General features: G+C 37.7%; 1 protein-coding gene and 1 long non-coding RNA gene across 7 annotated transcripts in view; one reads left to right on the top strand and one right to left on the bottom strand.

The window, feature by feature from the left end:
* Window positions 1-22887, top strand: part of Nol4 (nucleolar protein 4) — a 362305-nt gene that overhangs the window by 140989 nt on the left and 198429 nt on the right.
* LOC120098257 (uncharacterized) lies at window positions 434-7388 on the bottom strand. Its single transcript, XR_015642808.1, has 3 exons — window positions 7323-7388; window positions 1439-1601; window positions 434-593 (listed from the first exon to the last, which is right to left on the bottom strand). It is a non-coding gene; the product is annotated as an uncharacterized LOC120098257 (long non-coding RNA).

Genomic DNA, 22887 nt, shown 5'->3' with positions numbered 1-22887 from the left:
TTCCTTGCTTGGTAGGGGTGCAAATGGCCCATAGGTCATAACTGACTGACATAGTGAAGGAAGAATCTGTGCAGACAGAGGCTATCAGAGGAGAGTCCACAGGGAAATGCTTTAAGGGAAGTATGGAGAGAAGAGGAGCATATGCTACAGCAGACACACGAGGACGGGATGCTCTTTGGTTATGCTTTTCCTCACAGTGTTCACCGTCTCTGCAGTGGGCTTGACATATGGTTGTCTGAGTGAGCAGCATTTTCAGTATTAATATTATATAATTTAAGGTTGAAGAGATACACGTGACAGCAAACTGTGCAAGAGTAATATTTTACTGTGACAGAGTGAGCGCCGTTGTCTGTACTCATAAATCAGATGTGCTGAAAGCATTGGGAGAAATGGTGGGTTAAACTCCTATTGTAATAATTGGTTAAAACTTCAATTTTGCTCTGTATAAAATCTTTTATTGTCCCTGTATGTTTTTACATTTTGTTTTGTTGTGAGACGGTTTCATGCAGCTCAGATTAGCCTCAAATTCCTGGTCCTTCTGTCTCAGCCTCTCCATGATCAGTTAAAATCCAAGCAGATATGATTTCCAAAAGCTGAAAAAAAAGTTTTAAAAAGTTAGAGTAAAATGTTCTCTTTTTCCTTAGCATCAAGTTGAAAATATTCCCCAAAGAGGCTGAAGTAGGAAGTGGCTTCTTGAAATTCCAGAAATTGTAACGTAGGCAGTTTACATAATGTCTCTATTGAGCACCATATACAATGGAGAATGAAGACTTAAAGGCTTCCTTTTCTGTTTCTATTTCAATATGGTTATCACGGATTTAATATCTCATCATCAGAATCTTGAGTGTTGGAGACAGGGAGGAAAGGAATGAAAATGTTTTGCCCTGGGTGAGATAATTAAGCAAAGGTCAAGAAGACTGAATAAAGAGTTTATGGGAAGGTACTTTGAGATCGGCATAGAATAGTAAGTTTCTTTTGATTATTAGATATTCATGTTGCTTCCCTCTTATCGTAAAAGATAAGAGACCCATAGACCATGTTTAAAAAACAAAACCAAAAATTTACAAAATACATAAAAGTAACAGACTTTGCATAGGAAGCATTTTACCCTTGATTTTGGATTAAAGATGCCACATTGCAGCATTTGGACAGTTTGACAGACGTAAAAGCCCGTCTTTGGGTTAAATTCACCCAATGGCTCTGCTTACCTTGAGTTTCCTCCTGTAAGCACGAGCTCCTCGATGCTGCCATGAAGGTTAGGGAGCTTGGGAGTACAACTTCGGTGTGCAATGGCAGTGGCTCACAGAGTTCCACGAAACATGGCTGGATCTAACAGCTCCCAGCCTCGTGGATCCACATACAGCCCATTTGTTAAATTTCATGCTATGGCATCCATTTAAAGAGATCCTAGGTAAAAGGCCACCCCTTAAGTTCTTACCTTTGAATCTCAGATCCTACATTTCCTGGAGCAGCTCTAACCAGCATTTCCCCCTGAGTTGTTCCTTTGCCCTGAGATGTCTGATGCATCTGATTTCCACTTTCTGAAGTTGACTGTGATGGGGAGGCTGACGAGAGCAGCAGCCTTCTGCACAGACCTGAAACTTTGGTTCAAGCAGGCATTTGATTCCCTTTGATAGGGTCAATTATTTTCTACAAAGAAATCTACTTGCTTTTCCAAATTAAATACTGTATGTAAAGCACTTCTGATCTATCTTGCTATCTTCTAAGAAGAGAGTTGTACCTGATTTAACTAAAAGAAAAAAAATCCTGTTATATCAGATTTCTCTCTTCTTTTTGCAGTCATGGTGAGCTGTCGGTTTTTCTCTTTATGCCTTAAAAAAGGTAGATACGGATGTCTAAGGAAGCTGAGGAATATCCAAATGATTATTTGTTTTTAATATTGATCAGCTTTAAAACCAAAGATTTATAACAGAAGGGAATATTTCTGTTCTAAACACTTTTCTGTTATTTTGGTAGTGACATCATCTCATAGCGTTTGATGGCATCATGCACATAGTGTTTGGTAATGACATCATGCACATAGTGTTCTTGGGTAGCTAGGCAGTGCCTTGTGACTGTGGTATGTCAACCCAGGTAATGCTACAAACTAGAGGTTCCATTTCCAGGCACATATGACTTTGTGTCATGTTTGGTTTAGTCACAGAGAGACACATTCTGAGAAATGTATCTCTAAGTGGTTGTATCATTGTGTATGCATCAGCATGCTCTCATAAAGGAAGGCAGCTATGATGTCACTGAAAGATGTGCTCTTACGGAAGACAGGCTATCACACGTATGCTCTGCCATCTACTGAAGGTTATATCACTCATGACTACTACTTCATTATGGCATAAACAATTTGATAACAATATCTGTGTGGCCACACTCATGAATATGGAAATATCTAGCGAAAGAAAAGGGGAAGAAAGTCACACACACTAAGTTTTCAACAGCTACTTCAATGTCTACCTAACGTTAGCTTTAAATGCATAATAGTTTTCATTCAAGAATAGATTTGATAATTATGTTAGCATGTAGAAATGTATGATTCATTCACTATAATCAAAAATTCTCTATTTCCTCATAATATTTGCCTTATAAAATACTTCGATATGCTTCAACTGGTCAGATGATTTGTGACATCCTCTTGGAGATAGGAGGAGAGGGAGGAGGAGGAATGGGATGAGAAACTGTAGGAGGGCAGACTGGGAGGGAGGTAACAACTAGACTTAAAAAATAAAAGTAATTTTTAAAAAAGAAAGCATTAACTTGGAATTTAGTGGCTAATCCAAGTACACATAGTATCCTATAAATAGACATGAAATTATACGTACATATGTATGATCTCACAACAACCATGGCTAATTAGAAAAATTGTGATGTGGCTCAATACCTATTTCACTGGGACAGGGAAGTAGTTTTTAACTCTGAATATTAATTTCAGAAAAAAGATAATAAAATGATTGTATAGATCATTTTATGTGAGGTATGGTAGCCTTAATTTGACAGAACTCTGGAGGTTGAGAATGGAATATGTAGTCTGGGCTGGTGTGAAACACTAATCCCCAAAGTGTCAGATCAAGTCAGCTGCATTCTGTGTTGAAGTAGTTAGTTTTCTCATTGAAGTAATAATGTCACATTAAGTAGGCACTATTGTATTTTCTCTCATGGTTTTAGATACAATGTATCTCAGTGGGGTAGGTCTGATAGAGAAGACACAGGGTCAGACAGAGGATTCTGCTTCTCAGCTTTTTTTTATTTTGTTTACACTCCATATTTTTCTCCTCCTTGTCTACCCTCTGTTCCACATCCCATAGCTCCTCCCCACTCCCTCTGTGTCCATGAGGATGACCCCTCCCCACTCACTCCTCCAGACCTCTATACTTCCTGGGGCCTCCAGTCTCTTGAGCGTTAGGTGCGTCTTCTCTGACTGAACCCAGACCCAGGAGTCCTCTGCTGTATATGTGTTGGAGGCTTCATATCAGCTGGTGTATGCTGCCTGATTGGTGATCTGGTGTCTAAGAGATCCCAGGGGTCCAGGTTAATTGAGACCAGGAGACTGCTGGTCCTCCTACAGGGTTGCCTTCCTCCTTAGCTTCCTTCAGCTTTTCCCTAATTCAACCAGAGGGGTCAGCAGCTTCTGTTTGTTGTTTGGGAGCACATATCTGCATCTGACTCTTTCAGCTGCCTGTTGGGTCTTTTGGAGAGCAGTCATGGTAGATCCCTTTTTGTAAACCCTGCATAGCCTCAGTAATAGTATTTGAGCTGGATCCCACTTTGGACTTGTCACTGGTCCTTCTTTTCCTCAGGCTCTTCTCCATTTCCATATGTGCATTTCTTTCAGACAGGAAAAATTGTGGATCAGAGCTTCGACTGTGGGATAGCAATCCCATCCCTCACTTGATGTCCTGTCTTTCCGTTGGAGGTGGGCTCAACAAACTCCCTCTCCCCACCATAGGGTCTTTCATCTAGGGTCTCCCCGTTTGAGTCCTGAGAATCTCTCAGTTCCCAGGTCTCTGATATATTCTGGAGGGTCCTCCCAACCTCTTTCCTTCTGAGGTCTCCTGTTTTCATTCTTTCTGCTGGCTCTCAGGTCTTCAGTCCTTTTCCCCCATCCAATACCACATCATGTTCCCCTCTACTACCACCCCTATCCCCTTTCCCTCCCCTATTCTTCCTTCCTCTCCCCTTATGGTTGCTTTCTTCTCCCTCCTAAGTGGGACTGAGGTGTCTTCACCTGGGCCTTTCAGCTCATTGACCTTTTTAGTTCTGTGGACTGTATCTTGGGTATTCTGTCTTTTTTTTTTTTTTGCTAATATCCATGTATTAGTGAGAATAGACCATGCATAGCCTTTTGGGTTTGAGTTACCTCACTGAGGATGATATGCCTGCAAAACTCAGGATGTCCTCGTTCTTAATAGCTGAGTAGTATTCCATTGTGTAAATGAACCACATTTTTCTGTATCCATTCTTCTGTCGTGGGACATCTGGCTTGTTTCCAGCTTATGGCTATCACAGATAAGGCTGTTATGAACATAGTGGAACATGTGCCCCTGTGGCACAGTGGGGCATCTTTTGGGTGTATCCCAAGAATGGTATTTCTGGGTCTTTAGGGAGGTCTATTTCCAATTTTCTGAGGAACCTCCAAATTGATTTCCAGAGTGGTGGTTCTAGCTTGCAGTCCCACCAGCAATGGAGGAGTGTTAATCTGTTTCCACATCCTGGCCAATAAACATTGTCACCTGAGGTTTTGATCTTAGCCCTTCTGACAGGTGTAAGGTGGAATCTCAGGGTCATTTTGATTTGCATTTTCCTGATCATGAAGGACTGTGAACATTACTTTAGGTGCTTCTTAGCCATTCGAGATTCTTCTGTTGTAAATTCTCTGTTTAGTTCTATACCCCATTTTTTTTTGTTAGCTTCTTGAGCTCTTTATATATTTTGGATATTAGCCCCCTATTGGACGTAGTGTTAGTAAAGATTTTTTTCTCAATATGTAGGTTGCTGGTTTGTCTTGTTGACTATGTCCTTTGCCTTAATGAAGCTTTACACTTCATGAGGTCCCATTTCTCAATTCTTGGTCTTATGGCGCGAGTCATTGGAGTTCTCTTTAGGAAATTTCTCCCTGTGCCAGCAAGTTGGAGGCTCTTGCCCGCTTTCTCTTCTATTAGAGTCAGTGTATCTGGTTTTGTGTTGAGGTTCTTTATTGACTTGAACTTCAGCTTTGTGCATGGTGACAAATATGGGTCTATTTTCATTTTCTACATACAAACAGCCAGTTAAACCAGCACTACTTACTGAAGATGCTTTCTTTTTAACATTGTATATTTTTGACTTCTCTGTCAAAGATCAAGTGTCTGTGTGTGGTTTTTTTTTTTTTTTTGTGGGTCTTCAGTTCTATTCCATTGATCTATCTGTCTGTCTCTCTACCAATACCATGCAGGTTTTTTTTTTTGTTTGTTCGTTTTTGTTTGTTTGTTTGTTTTTGTTTGTTTTTTATCACTATTGCTTTGTAGTAGAGCTTGAGGCCAGGGACTGTGATTCCCCCAGAAGTTCTTTTATTGTTTAAAATTGTCTTCACTATTCTGTTTTTTTTTCCTTTCCAGATAAATTTGAGAATTGCTCTTTCCATGTCTTTGTAGAATTGTGTTGGGATTTTGTTGGGGATTGCATTGAATCTACAGATTGCCCTTAGTCGGATGGCCATTTTTACTATGTAAATTCTGCCAATCAATGAGCATGGGAAATCTCTTCATTTTCTGAGAACTTCTTTGATTTCCTTCTTGAGAGACTTGAATTTTCTATCATACAAATATGTATACATGAGTGACCCCAAAAATTCTCCCAGAGAACTTCTCCAGCTGATAAACAACTTCAGCAAAGTTAAGATATAAAATTAACTTAAATAAATCAGTGGTCTTTCTTTATAAAAATGATTAACAGTCTGAGAAAGAAATTAGGGAAACAACTCCCTTCACTATAGCCACAGATAATATAAAATAGCTCTTTCTATTTTTTTCAATCAGTCAAGGACTCTGGCCCCTGGTCTTATACTACTCATATTCAGGAAGGCTCTTCTTAAGTTAATTTTGTCTGGAAACACCCTCAGTGACACACTAGTAGTTGTGTCTGCATGGTGATTCAAAATTGGGTCAAGTTAATAATGAAGAATAACAATTACCCCTTGCGTTATTTATGCACAGGCTATTAAATGAACAAAACTTCTGGGATTTTTTTTTTTGGCAACTAACATTTTGAATTTTCTTATTTCATATTTCTTCTGAATAGAAAGCACTGTCTTCCTATTAAACTGTGATTTTCCAGGTAAAAATTCAGAAGACAATTTCTTAAATGTTGATGTCTGTTTCTTTGAATATCCCTGGACAAACAAATCCTGTGAAAAGTATTATTAGTCCTGTAAGGCCTTCTTAAGTGAGAGCAAATGGTCTCAAGAAGTAACTTTTAGAATCTAGGCTGAGATTGTTGCATTGAGGCTACTTGGGTATTTCATATTGTAACATACTAATAATAGAACTTCCCCCAAATAAGAGTGTAGAACAGAACACCTAAAATTTATACTTAGGAAATGCTTTTAAACATTTAAATATTGTTTTAAACTTTTTTGTTTCCTTATTAAATATTTTCTTTGAGTCAGTTTGCTTCCAGAGTGGGTGCTTATTTCTCCTTCAAAAATACATATCATGTAGAATATACCCCAAAGATGAATAGTGTTCAAGTGTTGGGTAATCAAAAAGAAACAATGTACATCCAGACAAACAATTATGGAAAGTAACTCTCTGGACCTTAAGTAGAAGATGGACAAGAGGAAGTGGCAGGAAGTGTAATCCTCTCCATCCAGTCCACATGTGACCTGAACCCTAGCTTTAGAAAATGGAGTTACAAAAAGGAAGTAATGTTAGAACTACATGAATTGCCTCATTCTATTGGTCCATCCTATAGAGCCCTAAAATAACCTGAACATTAAGAATATCAAATCAAATCATTATTGAGATTGAATGAATTTCTATTTCAGTTAGCAGGATTTCCTACACAAATGAAATGACAGTAGCCCTGGGGAGTATGAATGGAGCTGATTAAAAATAGAACACTCTAGTTATATGATAAATAACTAAGTAGGGAGGTATGGAATAGAGTCCCACATTTTTCTTTTACCAAATTTAGATTGTGTGCTGAACTGGCATAATTATTCTCCTATATTACAATTCTTCCTAAAATATACTGACTGTTAAGAGCTACCCTGCATGTCCTTCTGGAGCCTATCAAACTAGACAAATGTTGCAAATCAGTGCTTCCAATGTTACCTCTTCTCCAGTCTCCATTCTTGTCCCTAAGTTGTACAATGGCAGCCTGTCAAGGGCAAAGCCTCAATCCTGTTCTACCTAGAATTTTCTAAGTTTCTCTCGGAATGAGAATTCATTTGTGAGGTCATGCAGGGTTCAGCTTTGTCCTTTCTTATGACAGTTGCCATGGGTGGCAGTTCTTTTATAGCTTATAAAAATGCATCGTTCATGATCTCAGTCTGCTTGGGATTCATTTCTGAAAATCGTATATATTGGATATAAACTAAGAACGTGCATGTACTGAGATGACATAAGAAGTAAGTGTTTATATTCAATCTCTTTTTACTGCTCAGTGGATATGTAAGTAACATTTTAGTAAAAATAGGCTCCTGATTAAATTGCATCGATTTTGGCTGAATCCAATAGTTTCCACATCATTATTAAGGCATATGAACCAACAATAAAAGCATCTACTACTTAACCATTTAATTTAGTTGGGAAATCTAATAAAACATATTTTTAATAAGAATGATGTAAAACTATACTTAGTGGGAAATTAAATTTGGTGGTTAATTTTTTATGATGCTGAGTTTTAATTAGAAAACCTATTAACAGTGTTTTTAGTCTGAGTGCCAAGTTCCCCAGAGATTCTCCTGTCTTATATTATTCTAATTATTTTTGCTGAACTTTAAAAAATTTACTTAGCATTTTTGGGGTTATTTTGAAAAAAATCGTGTGGGCTAAAATGTTTTTTTTTAACACAGATGTAATAAAATTAACTTTAAAATTAAACCTGCTCACAAATGTGGATTTGTTCTCTGTGACTAAATCCCAAACCTGTCTCGATTTAAGATACCTGAAAATACAACAATGCTGCCACTTTGTTCCCATCAAGTTTCTTTAATACCAAATTAGAATGATTTACATGATGAATTTATTTAATTATTATTCTGAGTCAAGGTAGTTAAACCAATGAAGCTTTTAAAATGTGCTTTTAATGGCAATTGCTCTATAAATAATCAGATCATAATTTTCAGAATTATAGACTAACTTTACAAGTAATATAAAAGGAGCAGGCAATTACAAAGTAATTTACTATGAATTGTAAGGGATTTTGATTCTTAAATCCTTTAGCTATATTTATGTGTGTGTACTTGTGTGCACATGTATATTTAATCATTTGAAATTTTTTATAAGTGGTAATTATGTTTCTAAAAGCAGAAGGGAGAAAAATTTGGCTTATACTAAAGCCTGAGTATTAAAAAGAGTAGCTTAATTCTGCACTTGCTTAAAATGCATTTGGAGTATCGTTGTGTGCTATTCATGTAGACTTGCATTATTAAAAATTCTGTTCTACTTTCTCCAGATTAAAACTGTGTCTCAGCATCTCTTCATACTAGGAAAGCACTAAGCACATAAAGAGTTACCTTCTGCTTCCATCAGTATCTAGGACCATCTCACATCCCAAAGACGTGCCGTGCCTCTCGGCTAGATCCTGCTCTAACTCAAGGGTAAGGCTTAGGACCAAGCTTGCCATGACACCTACTTGCTCAGAACAGCAAAGGATGCTAAAGGACTCACAAGTTTTGCTTGTAGCTCAGTTATTTTGCAATGTTATACTTGAGCTTTGGTAGTATTTTCATGACCACATATCCTATTCTGTGAATGACTGTATGAATTAGAACCTTGGGAGATGACAGAATCCTGTTAAGACAGAGAATCAGATTCAAGACCTTTCCGGGGCTGAACATTAAGTCATATGTGTCTCCCAGTGTATATGGGAAGTTAGGAGTTCACATGACTCTTAAAGAAGACATATTTTTGTTTTTATTTGTGTGCATGTGTGTGTGTGTGTGTGTGTGTGTGTATGTGCCTGTGTGTGTGCGTGCATGCGCGCGCATGCACATACCGGCGTGTGTAGATAGATTTTGCTGTGTATCATTGACTAACATGTAACTTGCTATGTAGCTCAGGCTACCCTAAATTAGATGCTATCCTTTTGTCTCAGTATTCCACTATGATTAGTCATGAGCTCCCATGCTTAGCTAACTTAACTACATTTGAGTCTCTCTGTATAGATCATTCTTTGAGCCTTATTGCAGTGTGAGAACTACCTCGATTTTCCTTAAATAATTTTCTTGAGAAAGAATTTTCTCTAATATTTTTGGTATTAATACAACACAACTATATTTTATAAACTTTCATAGAAAGGCAAATTAATGCTATATTTCTTTACAACATTCTTGTGCTTTGTTTGAATCAGCAAACTACTATTAATGGGGAAAACAGTCTTTTGTTTTAATTTTTGTGGGGTTTTTTCATTTTTTTAATTGGATATTTTCTATATTTACATTCTAAATGTTCTCCTCCTTCCTGGTTTCCCCGCTAGAAACCCACATCCCATTCCCCTATTTCCTGCCTCCATGAGAGTGCTCCCCCACCCTACCACCTACTCCCTCCTGCTTCCCTACCCTAGCATTCCTCTACACCAGGGAAATGAGCCTTCACAGGACCAAAGGCATCTCCTTCCATTGATGCTGACAAGGCCATCCTCTGCTACATATGTGACCGGAGCCATGGGTCACTCCATGTACTCTTTGGTTGGTGGTTTAGTTCCTGGGAGCTCTGGGGTATCAGGTTGGTTGATATTGTTGTTCTTCCTATGGGGTTGCAAACCCCAGCAGCTACTTCATTCCTTTCTCTAACTCCTCCATATGGGACCCCATTCTCAGCCCAATGGTTGGCTATGAGCATCTACCTCTGTATTTGTCAGGCTCTGGCAGAGCTTCTCAGGAGACAGCTATATTAGGCTCCTGTCAGAATGTACCTCTTGGCATCTGCAATAGTGACTGTGTTTGATGATTGCATGTGGGATGGATCTCCCTGTGTACCAGTCTTTGGATGGCCTTTTCTTCAGTCTCTGCTCCACACTTTGTCTCAATATTTCCTCCTGTGAGTATTCTGTTCCCCCTTCTAAGAAGTACAGAAGCATCTACACTTTAGCCTTTCTTCTTGAGCTTCATGTGGTCTGTGAATTGTATCTTGGGTATTCTGAGTTTTGGGACTGATATGTACTTATCAGTGAGTGCATATCATGTGTTTCCTTTTGTGATTGGGTTATCTCTCTCAGGATATTTTCTAGTTCCATCCATTTGTCTAAGAATTTCATGAAGTCACTGTTTTTTTAATAACTAAGTAGTACCCTGTTATGTAACTGTACCACATTTTCTGTATTCCTCTGTTGAAAGACATCTGGGTTTTTTCCAACTTCTTGCTATTATCTATAAGGCTCCTATGAGCATAGTAGAGCATGGGTGCCCTTGTTATATGTTGGAGCATCTTTTGGGTATATGCCCAGGAGTGGTATAGCTGAATCAGATGTGGAGAGAGGACCACTCCCCCATTGTTGGTGGGATTGCAAGCTGGTACAACCGCTCTGGAAATCAGTCTGGCAGTTCCTCAGAAAATTGGACATAGTATTACCCGAGTTGGGGGCAATCTTAGCCTTCAGGCAATTCAACAACTCAGTAAGTTCTGTTTTGAATAGGGCTTTTAAGCTAAAGTTCTTTGACAGCTGGGCAAACAGATAAACCATCTACGTCTTAGAACTAAATTGACTGTAAAAATCTTGATTTGCTGGGATGATAGGAATGGTAGTAAGATTTGGGGTGATAAACAGAAAGGACAGCTAGAGGATATTGAAGAAAGGGACAGAACGTGTATTTTATTGTATTTATTGCAAACCTGTAGTATAACTATTTTCTTATCCATCTCACATCTCCATTTGAATGGATGTGTCTTGCAGCCAAGAAACAACCCTATCTTGTTCATCTTGGCACACTCACTTTAAAGTGGGACATCTGGAAAAGTAAGAATCATTTTTGAGCTGAAATTGTGTTTGCTGTTTCTTCCCCCTTTGCTTGTTTCTGTGATAAGATAATTCAATCTTCATTCAGTGCCCTTTGCCCAAGTGTGCTTTCTGGCGTTTACCTCCCAGTTCTACCTCCAAACAACACATCTATAGAGTAGTAGGAACAGAAATTGAGCTCCTTAAGAAGTCAGTATAAAGTGATTGTTAAATCAAATAATTTGTTAATATTTTATAAAATTATTATTTCTAATAACATGGACTTTTCACATTAGTGTTTGCAACTAATCATACTATAGTAATCTTAAGTTTATAATGAAAATGAATAGTAATGATCTTTTTAAAGGAGCTGGACTGAGAAAAGGTGGCCTGTGCTCACTCTGCCTGTGCTCACTTTGCAGTATAGTATATTTGGGAATAATTATTTTTCTCTGCACTGTGGCTGAGTTAGTACTCTTCAGAGTATGAACATTTGTTAAAGGATTATGGGATGATGGAAGGCTTATCCTCTGCTTCTCTCAGCCTGTCCTCTCTCCTTCAAAAAGCCATTTGAAAAGCTAGATTATACATATGAGGAATGCCTGGAAAGCAGGGAGATTGTTGAAGGAACAGACTGCGTTTCTGCCTCCAAACAATCCTGGACTTCCTGTCTTTTCTTGCTATCCACCATGACTTGGTAAAAAATGTAGTCAAAAATCTGCAGGCAGAACAAAACATCATAGTTATCTCAAGAATGTTATTGAAGGTCCACCGTCCTTCCTCTTTATGAATACACGTACACCTTTGGGTCTTAAATATAGACACACACATTATGTTAGCTTTCCATCTCTTTGACCATGCATGTTAGATAAACAACCTATGGCAGAAAAAATTTACTTGGATTCATATTTCAGAGGAATCAGACCACTCATTAGCTCTATTGATATTAGGCTTCCAGAGTGGCACAAAATCAAGTTGGGAGGAGCCAATGGCTGAGGCTGCCCACTCCATGGTTGACAGGAGGCAGAGTAAGGGAACACAGGAAAGGCCAAGGCAAAATCCAGTACAAGAGACATGCCATCAGTGATTCATCCTCTAGAAGAAAAATATCAGGAGTGGATCAGCTATGGAAGCGCCCCACATACATGCCCAGAGGTGTCCATTAACCTCCCGGGAGTCATTCATTCCATACCAGCTGACACAGTCAAGATAAAGTATCATGGTATACGTATACGTGTTGGTTTTTGTGCACATGATTAATGAGAGGAGAGAGAGAGAGCAGAGGAAGAGAGAAGGGTGATGGGAAGACGTAGAAGGGAGAGAAAGAAGAAAGGGAGAAGAAAAAGAAGAGAGGCATAAGAAGGTGAACTAAAAAGGAAGACAGTTGAGAAAAGAGCTGTTTCAACAATAATTGCTACTTTCTAGTTTCATAGAAGGAAATTTTTTCTTATTTTTTATTTTATACAGTTGCTTCATTAAATATTTGATGTCCTGAAATATCAAGATAACTTTCAGAATTTTGAAGTTTTTAATCCAGTAACTTTAACTAGTCTCACTCCTAGTATGGAGATTTATTTTAGTAACACATTATCACTTTGATATCATAAAAGCTTGGAGGATAGCTCTTAGCATCACACAGAACAAGCAGCACAACTCAAAGCTTGTCTTTTCCTTTATCCAAGTCTACTACAAAATATCTAAGGGAGGAAAACCAGGATTTTCCCAAACCGTGGAGTTGGTGCACTGAATGCTATTCCTAGCATTCTGACATAGTCTGCCAGTGCGTCCACAATCTTGAAATGCTTACCAATAATATCAGTAGTTTGTTCATCTAAAGTTCCATGTGCATGAATCTGTTGAAGCAAAATACATCTAAACTCTAGCAGGTTAACTATAAAATCAAATTATTTTAACATTATTTCTAACAGAAAATGAGCATAGATGATGACGGGTACCTTTTGAAATTGTTTATTAAAAATCACATAGTTTACAGAGCTCATTTTGTAAAATTCCCATAACCTATAAAGAAACTGTTATTTTCTCAATATAGGTGAGGAAACCCCAGGGTCATTATTTGGCCTGTTGTCTCTATAACTGCAGGGCTAGAAGCAAGATTAGAGCGCACCCATTCAGCTGGGGGAGCCTCTGGCATTAGATGTGAGTTTCTAAGCTGCCACATGCTCTCTCTCATCTGTATCCATTCCACTCATCTGACTTGCAAGCTTACACCATGCAAGCTCAACCACAGCACCACACTCTCACAATCTGAACAGAGAGTTAATGATCCAGGATCTTCCTGGATCTTCTGCTTCTGAATCCACCTGCCTTTGGATGATTTTCATACCCTCCTACTTCACAGCTGCACTCTTCTGATTTACACAGTGATAAATCATTTAATGTCATTCCTGGCTGTTGAAATCTATTGGCTCTGAGTGGTTTGTATTCTGTTAATTTCAGTAGGATCTCTTGACAATAATTGCTCTGGGTTTTAAAATTCTTATTTCTTTTTACCTGTTAAAAATGTTATTGACTTCTGAGGAGTCTTTCATCCTTTTCTGTTCTTCCCTTGTATGGATAGGACAATAAGAAATTGTGCCTGACTTCCTCTTTTGCTTTCATTGTTTTGAGTCTTCTGATTCCATTTTGCCATGTTTTATTCTAAATAATGAGGCCAGACTTTGACGGAAGGCAGAATAAAAACACTCTCATTCATGACTATCTACTCATGCCAAAAATGATTTACATTTTCTTTTAAGCCTTTTATTTTATAACATTCCAGCTCTGCCTCACATAAAATAACAATGAAATATTTTTTATGAAGAGTACTATTTTTCTACATAAAGCATCAATAAGCTTGAAGTGTCAGGCACATAAATACTGAGCCTCAAAATAAATGACTTTTTATAATAATAGTGGTCTTTAGATCTAATAAACATACTTTAAAATGAGTTTATCTTGTATGAGAAGTAGAAATTATCTGAAGAATAATTTATCCATCTGAGCAGACATAGATGATAATAGGACCCTTGATCCTAAAGTAAACTTGGAAAGTAAACAAAATGTCAAATTTCAGCAAAACCACACCGAGGTTAATTGCTTCTGTAAACAGGAAAAGCAACTGTACAGTAAACGTCATTGCATACCTTCAAGACACCATAACTTTCAGCGATGTATCTGTTGAATTGAGAAATTAGTTATGAATTTTAGCTACTACTTCTTAATTACACCGTGTCTTTCTCTCACAGTTGGAACAGGATCTAGCCCTCCCCGTGTTACCCAACATTGCATTGTCCATCTGTAAACAGGGCACTTCTGCATTTATATCTGTGCATAAACTAGATATTTTGACCTTACTTTTTAAAATCATTTTGACCTATGAAGGTGTGAATTATCCTAATTATAAGGTAAGAAGTTTAAGCACTCAAAATTGTCTGTTTTCACTTCAATTATTTATAGCTATCATACAAAATAATGGGTTTGGGTGTCATTTTTTTTTCTTTTCTCCATCTTTATTAAATTGGGTATTTCTTATTTACATTTCAATTGTTATTACCTTTCCAGGTTTCCAGGCCAACATCCCCCTAACCTCTCCCTCTTCCCTTCTATATGGGTGTTCCTCTCCTCATCCTCCCCCCATTGCCGCCCTCCCCCCAACAATCACGTTCACTGGGGGTCCAGTCTTGCAGGACCAAGGGCTTCCCCTTCCACTGGTGCTCTTACTAGAATATTCCTTGCTACATATGAGGTCAGAGTCCAGGGTCAGTCCATGTATAGTCTTTGGGTAGTGGCTTAGTCCCTGGAAGCGTTGGTTGGTTGGCATTGTTGTTCATTGGGTGTCATTTTTATACATCATCATTGTCCTTTGTTCATACTCACCCATCATCACCCATCGTGACCCCTACCCTAGTTCCCCTCCTCTATGCTTTTATGTCACATATACATAAGTGTGTGCAAGTGTGTGTCTGTTGAAATCTATTCCTCCATGTGAGAGAAAATATGTAATATATGTCTTTCTGAGTCTGGCTTATTTTGTTCAACATAATGAATTCCATCCATTTCCCTGAGAATAGCATAATTTTCAAATACTCTCTGGTTACGAGTCCTTCCCTTTTAATAAAATAAGCTGTTTTTTTTTTATCTTTCCATTAAACCGTATTGGGATGCTTTGCTGCTAAAATATAATGTCTTATTATATTCGTGTAAGTTTTTCTAAGAGTTCTTTGTGCAGAAGATCCCAAGCTGTTCTCAAAGAAATGATGGGCAAGGGTCACAGAACCATGGAAATTGAGCTCAGGTCCCAGTTCTGTGACTGTATATGTATGCTCGGTGGTTAAGGTCAGCCAGGGAGACTCCATGTGAGGTTAAGAAGAACGTTTCCCTCAGTCACATCACAGAGTCCATGAAAGGAACCAATTAGAGTTTATAGCCATTGACAACACATGTATCAGCTGTTCCTTATGAACTATGATTTTGCAAGGTTACGAAGCAGAATGATTTCTTTACCATTAATGATATGATGCAGGAGATTTGAGATGCTGTAGGTCACGATTGTAAATGACAGAAAAATAGGGAGCACAAGGAAGGAAGAGAGCCTGTTGTCTCATAGAAATAAGAGAGGCAGGGTTGCCTCTTGAAGGAGGTGGCCAAGGTCTACAGGACAGATGACAACTTACCTGTGAGAAGAGGTAAATAACAGAGGCAGAAGTAACCTGTCAACCTCTTGTCCCCTTAGGAAGCTGATAAGCTATTAGAGTGGGTCATTGTTTTGATGTCAACAACACTGTGTGGCTTTCAACTCCTTTTCTTGTTACAGCTTGTTCATACAGAATTTGGTATTTTTCAGATTAAGTGCCCTCAGGCTAAGCTTGGTGTGGCAGAAAGAATCAATGGCTTGGCTTGGAATGCTTAAGTGCTTATTTCTGAGTTAAAGCCTATGTACACGTGCTTTAATTATGAACAAAAGCCTAAACATCTCAGAGAACAAATTATAGAAAAAACAAGAATGCATAATTGTTTGAGAATATTTTCATCTTTATAGAAAAACATTGAGTGACAGCAAAAGAAAGATGATTGGACATAGGTGACAGTCAAAATTCTCTGAGAAGAACCAAATAGCCATAGCCAGAGGAGGAGGGCGGCTTGAGAAGACAAGGTCTGCTCAAGGCTGTGCATGGTGACTCAGTGAATGGGGACCTTCCATGGCTTTATTTTGCTTTGTCCATTCAGCATTGCATCCTAAGGAATCAAGCCCAAGAGCATGAGAATAAGATACTAGGTAATTTATGCTTTATGCTAGAAAGAGTCTTACAGATGCACAAGTCAGTGTGGGGCAGTCTAACAGGGATGAATGGAGAGGTCTAGAAAGCTGAAAGATTATTTGACTGGGTTGAGTATGAGCATTTTTGACAAGGGCAGACTCCTTATTGGATATCCTTGATTAGGAGTGAAAAAAGAATTAACTGACCCCTTTTAAGGCTGTCTGTCATCTTAACTGTCATTGCAGCCACTCACTTTCTATGAAGGATGGCTTTAGGGAAAATGTGGTATTGGTTCTAATGCTGATGGAATATGTAATCTGAGCTAGAAATTACAGAATGACCTTTATTTAGTAATTTTTCCAGAAGTATGGATAGAAAAAATTCAATTTAAAAGAAAAAATATCCATTTCTGTATGAGAGAGAATCTTTGTGCATGCAAATGTTAGCAATGTCATCACCATAAATAATCATTGCCCTAGTTACACAGCTTTTTTAGATGTTAGCAGTCATTGTTCTTCTTTTGTGATACCTTGTGGGCATATGAACATTGTGTTTACTACACATCTGTGTTCTTTCCTAAGTGATCCCTACACATTTTAGAAAGTCTCCTCTAGGCCAGATAGATGCTTCAAAGTCTTTTGTCTAATTTCTGTTATCATCTAAGTAATTATTTCATCTTTGTCTTTTACATTGACTTGTCATCATGCAATCATGCATTGCCAGCAACAGAGATGCACTTTGAAAAATGCATAATTAGACAATTTTGTCCTTGTGCAAACATTGTGAAATGCATCTACACAATGAGATTGGCTGTAGTGTCATTAGGCAGTGAAGTTCTTTGAGATAGTGGACATGTTTCATAGACCATTGCCGAGCTATAAATTAGTCGAGAAGTACATAATTATACACACATATTATCTTGAATATGATTTATTAAATATTTAATGTTTCATATATGCATCTGCCTTTAAAAATGTCTCACTGACCCGAAACAAGAGCTTACCGTGGCTTATGAGTGACAACTGAAATGAATGTAAGAAGCACATTGTTTTACAGAGCCATTTTATATTTTAATGTTTCCGTGTGTATAGATTGTCGTAGAAAGAGATCATCTGTGTGTGTGGATATGGGTACATGGAAGAACCACAGACACGTAGAAGTCAGGACCCTTCTGGCGTCTGTCCTCACGTTTTTTCCCTTGTTTGAGACAGGGTCTCCTTTGTTTTTTTCCTGCAGCAGATGCCAGCTACTTGGCTCTTGGACTGTTAAAGACCCCCAACTCTGCCTCCCGTCTGGCTGTAGGAGTACTGGGATTACACACACATAGCACCATGCTGGGCCACCTTACATAGGTCTAACAATCAAACTCAGCTCCTCCAAGTTGTAGCTTATTTATCCACTGATGTATTCGCTCAGGCCAAACTCATTTTAATGTCTGCCGTATACAGCACCTATTTAGAGATAAAGTTGACTGTAGGTGCCCAGTACAATTGGGCAAGTGCCTATATTAACAGGACACAAAAGTGCCCTTAATAAGAAGAGCATGAATCTTAAAGTGCAGAATTAACCTTTCTCAGACATTTCTCTTTTAATGAGATCTGGTTTATGTCCATTAATATGAGGGTCTGTAACTGTGTCTATGTTGATAGGGTTATTACACGCTTACCTGCAAAGGAAATCATGCATTTATTGCTTACGTATTTAAATGTTGGCTACAACATTTTCAGATCAGTAAAACATCAGCAGATTTCAAATAACCTGAGATGAGAAGATAGAAAAAATAAATAATTATGGGAAATGAAAATCTGTAGATTTTAAATGTTATTAAGTGTAAATATAATATTTTATTTGATTGTTTAGTAGTATCAACTTACTTAGGAATTAGTTTTATTTTTCTTGGTTTCCCAAAGGTAGAAACCGCTATCCATTAGTACTTGTACTGTCTCTATGGAAAGGAATATCCTGGAATACTTACATACTGTACTGACTTAGACATGACTGGAGGATAGGAAATTTGCCAGTTACTCAAATCACCACTAGATGTCTACAAGTAGAACATTTCTGTGAATAATTTTCCTTTCTACACATGTTTATAATAAAGTAGCTCTAATGAATGAAGGTAAAATTTCTTCTCTTTCATTCAGTGTCATTTATTTTTGATCTCTAATCCCAACCATGGGTAGGAAACCTTGCAGTTGATGGATTTTTCCATTTCTTTCCTTCATATGTTTAGATGCTGAATTGTGGCTATTGATTTTAAGAAATTTAACTGTGAATGGTTGAGTGACCCTTAGGTTTAATTATATAAATTTTAATATATTTATATATATTCTTGTATTTGCATGTATAATTAGGATCTATGAGTATAAATAGATCCATTTGAGAGAAATAAGTTTGCCTTCATTTTATTTTTCATTAGACTATGTGAATTCCATTTGCTCTTAAAGAGTCTACTGTCTAACAACACAGCTCATACCAATTTGTAAATGACCCTTCAGGGAGTTCTCAGATGTGCATGAAAATTAAATGCAAGCTGAGAGTTCAGCATTCAGGAGCCTGCATTATACTTAGAGATGTGGCTAAAAATAAATGCTTTCCATTTGGTTATGGGCAATAAATGCTATCACAGCCACTACTTAGAAGCACCCTGAAAATGTTAAATGCCTTTATCCTATATTATACAATTTACCTTTTATATTCTTTCATATAAAAATTTCATAGCTCAAATGTTTGAAAAAAATGAAGGATCCTGTCTTTAAACCCCGGTGCACTGAAGGAACTCCGCAGGTAGAGGTGAGAGCTTTGTCCTCCTGCCGCAGGCTGTAGCTGACATCTGAAGAACCAAATGTTCTGAGGTGAAACCTTCTCATTTCTGAAGTACTTTGAACAGTTGAAGCTTGCAAAGATTAGTAGAGATACCTTTCTGTTATACCCTGTCTTTCACTAAAACACAAAGTTGTATTATAGTATAATTTTGTTGGAAGAATTGAAGGGATATATTTATTCCCCAACATTCCAGAAACTGTTGGCCCAAGAAAATTATGAATACATGTATAATGAAAAGATGACAATCTGAATGCAAGGAGATATCCCATCTTGATTGCTGGCCATCTGGTAGGCTGTCTCAAATGTGTGTACTTAGATTGCACTGTACTGGTTGTCATCACAAGGATGCCCGTGCAGCCAGGGATGACGTTGTTTCATCCAGATAGAGTTAACTCTCTTTTGTTCCATGCTTCTGGGTAAACTGTGTTTTATACTACTTAGGATAGCCTTTTGCAGAAGCATAATGCTACTGCCAACGTGTTTGGAAGATGCCAGAAATGGCTTCTCTTTGGCTAATATAAATGATGCTTTGAGTGACAAGATTTATACTGTCTATAGAGACTGCTTATTCCAGGCCATGTTCTGCTTTGTCCATTGCACTGGTGGGAGGCTGTATCTGCACAAGGAAACGGCAATGGTGTATGGAACAGGCAGGACAAATCCTTTGCAAGTAGCCAGCTTTTCCATGGTTTGTTCACAGACATCCGGTGACTCTGTCTTTCCATAACACTTTCCTCTGATGTGCTTTGGTTTAAGTAATTTCCTTTCATCTGACTCAAAAACCACTCACCCTTTCTCGAGCAATGTCCAGGCTTCTGCTAAGGATATTCTGTAATTTTAATTTTAGACAATGTTTATCTCTAGCTCTATAATTTCCACTTGGCAATCACTGAGGGTTTTTGTTTTCTACCAAACCATCTCATCAATGAATGGAGTTTCTCCACCTCTTACTGTAAATTAGCATATTAATAATGATTAGTTTAAAGCCCAAAGCAGGCCAGATTTGGTCTTTGAATAATCAATGAATCATCTTTTATTTATTGTACTTTCTTTTTAATACAAGTAATTTTCCTTAATACTTTACAAGGTCATAATGTATTCTGGGGCTGTCTATAACCGGATGATGAGTGCAATGTTTTATGGCTACCGGGCCAGTGTCACTCTGTGCATCCCTGCATATTTTTAAAAGGAGATTACCATTTATAGTTTCCTTGTGGCCGATTTACCAAGTCTCTGGTTTCTCAGTTCCCCTTGCTATTTTTTTTATGTTAAAACTATACGTTATGTGTAGCAATATTACATATTAAAGCCACTATAATAGGTGGGATAACAACTGTCTCATTTCTTTTGATTAAACACTTCTACAATAAACTGTAACAAATGCCATTATCAATATAATTTCCTTGCTGATTTTTAAACATGCCAGAAGTAGAGAAACTGCAAAGTCTGTGATCAGTGTTAATTTTCTCAAAATCCTCCCAATATATTTCTGATCCCACAGTATTCTTCAATGGTTTGTTGAAGCATTGCCTCTTCCTGTGATCTAAATGACCATTTTATTTACATTGCAATGTTCACATGTCTTTCCTGTTTGATCATTCTCTATGGTACATGTTTCCTGCTTTTCTAACTTACTTTTTATATTTTGTTTTCTTTCATAATCTGTCAGAATATAAGTGGATAGGAAGGACTTCAACAATTTTGTTCATTCTGTATCCTTAAAATAATGTCTCAAACAGGTAATGATTTCTAAATGTGTTAATATACTAATACCGATCTATTGTTTTCTGCTACAGGCTTTTATACCATCATACTCTAAACAGATGAGATATTTAGCCCTTTGGTGAGACTCTAGAATTTTTTTGCAATGAGGCAAATCTTCTAGTATTTTCTCTATTTTAATTAACAAATACTGACTTGTATTGATACAAATTACCAAATTCCCATAGGTTCTTTAATAGAAAGCAATGAACATTTACTCATATAAGTATCTATCATGTGTCTATTCTTACCTATGTATGTCAAGATGTAATCTATTAACTCCTATCAATGTCAGTAAAGAAATATTTAAAGATTAATGGTAGAAAGAAAAAATATTTATTAAGTATTAAATAGTAAAATATCAACTATCTTTGGTTATAAAAGATGTGATAAAGAAAATTCACAGAACCAACTTTGGCAGTAAAAAAAAGGAAAAGAATGTTAATTATGATAAAAATACAAGCTACACTTAAAGTCATCAAATAAAATTATTTTAAAATTCTGCATTAGATATGAATGTTATGTTTCCTTAATCTTTATATTCACTTGCATTTAAACAGGCAAATTGTCTCAGAAGTATTGGCATTTTCTACTCTAACATCTTTAAACCAGTGACAGAATGCAAGTTTTGAAAGGTTTTAAATGATGGTGTCACCTTAGCAAAACTGAGACCTCTTGTGCTGGAAACAAGCATGACTAAGCCCTGTCTGATGTTTGAGGTGTACATTCTACGTGTCTATTCACATAGAAGTGTCTCAGCGAGGCTCTTGGGTTCCCATATATGCTGCTCATGCTTTCTTCCCATACTCAGGTGACAGGACCTTTTTCCTCCTCTGTCTGATACCTTGATATCTGTCATACTTTTTGTCCATGTGGCACCTTCACCTACCCTCATTCCTGCTGTCTACACCGAGTCTAGCTAGGTTCTACCTTTTCTCACACTCACTGGCACAATAACTTTCACTTATAGACTTTTTTATACACACACACACACACACACACACACACATATTGAAATGAACTTTTCATTTCAATAATAACATTTCATATTCTTCTTTCTTGCTAAAGTTATGAATGTACCCTCAAAGTGATTCCTTTTTTATGTTATTGCTATTCAACTTTACTTTTTTTACATATTCACTGCATACTGCTCTTTGCCCTCTCCAGGTCACCCCCTCCCACAATCCTTCCCTCATGCCCCCATCCCCTTTTTCTCTGAGCTGGTGGGCACCTGCTGGGAATTCCCCTGCCACTTCAAGTCTCTGCAAAGCTAGGCATATACTCTCCCACTGAGACCACACAGGCAGCCCAGATAGAAGAACGCTTCCCACATTCATGCACCAGGTTTTTGGGATATCCCTCACTCTGATTGTTTGGGGCCCACATGAAGGCTAAGCTGCACATCTGTAACATATGTGCAGGGAGGCCTATGTTCTTAGGTTGGCGGTTCAGTCTCTGAGAGCCCCAGGGGTCCAGGTTAGCTGACTCGCTTGCTCTTCCTGTGGAGTTCCTGTTCCCTTTGGGGCCCACAGTCCTCCTTCCTATTTGTCCCTAAGAGTCCCCTTGGCTCCATCCACTGTTTGGCTGGCCTCTGGAGTTTTACATTATAGTTTTTGGCTATTGTCATAAGGGGCTATTAAATGCAGAGATAATATTTTTTGAATGAGTGTTCAATGTGATCTTGGGGAAAGCAGCATACAATCGCTCCATGTCTTTTGAAAAATACTTTTAATGATAAAGCACTTTTCAAACAGAATAAATTAAAAAATTTGCATAATGGAGAGTATTAGACAGCCTTAGTGATGATTCTACATAAAGACTAACCATCAGCAGTGATGGGATGCTTTTAAACACTGAAAATCAGCAATGCAAGGGTAAGTCTGAACATGTTAAT

Source organism: Rattus norvegicus, chromosome 18, assembly GCF_021556685.1.
Source record: "Rattus norvegicus strain SHRSP/BbbUtx chromosome 18, alternate assembly SHRSP_T2T, whole genome shotgun sequence".
In the NCBI taxonomy this organism is placed as follows: domain Eukaryota; kingdom Metazoa; phylum Chordata; class Mammalia; order Rodentia; family Muridae; genus Rattus; species Rattus norvegicus.
The sequence above is the reverse complement of the archived record's forward strand: the minus strand, read 5'-3'. Positions and strand labels throughout refer to the sequence as shown.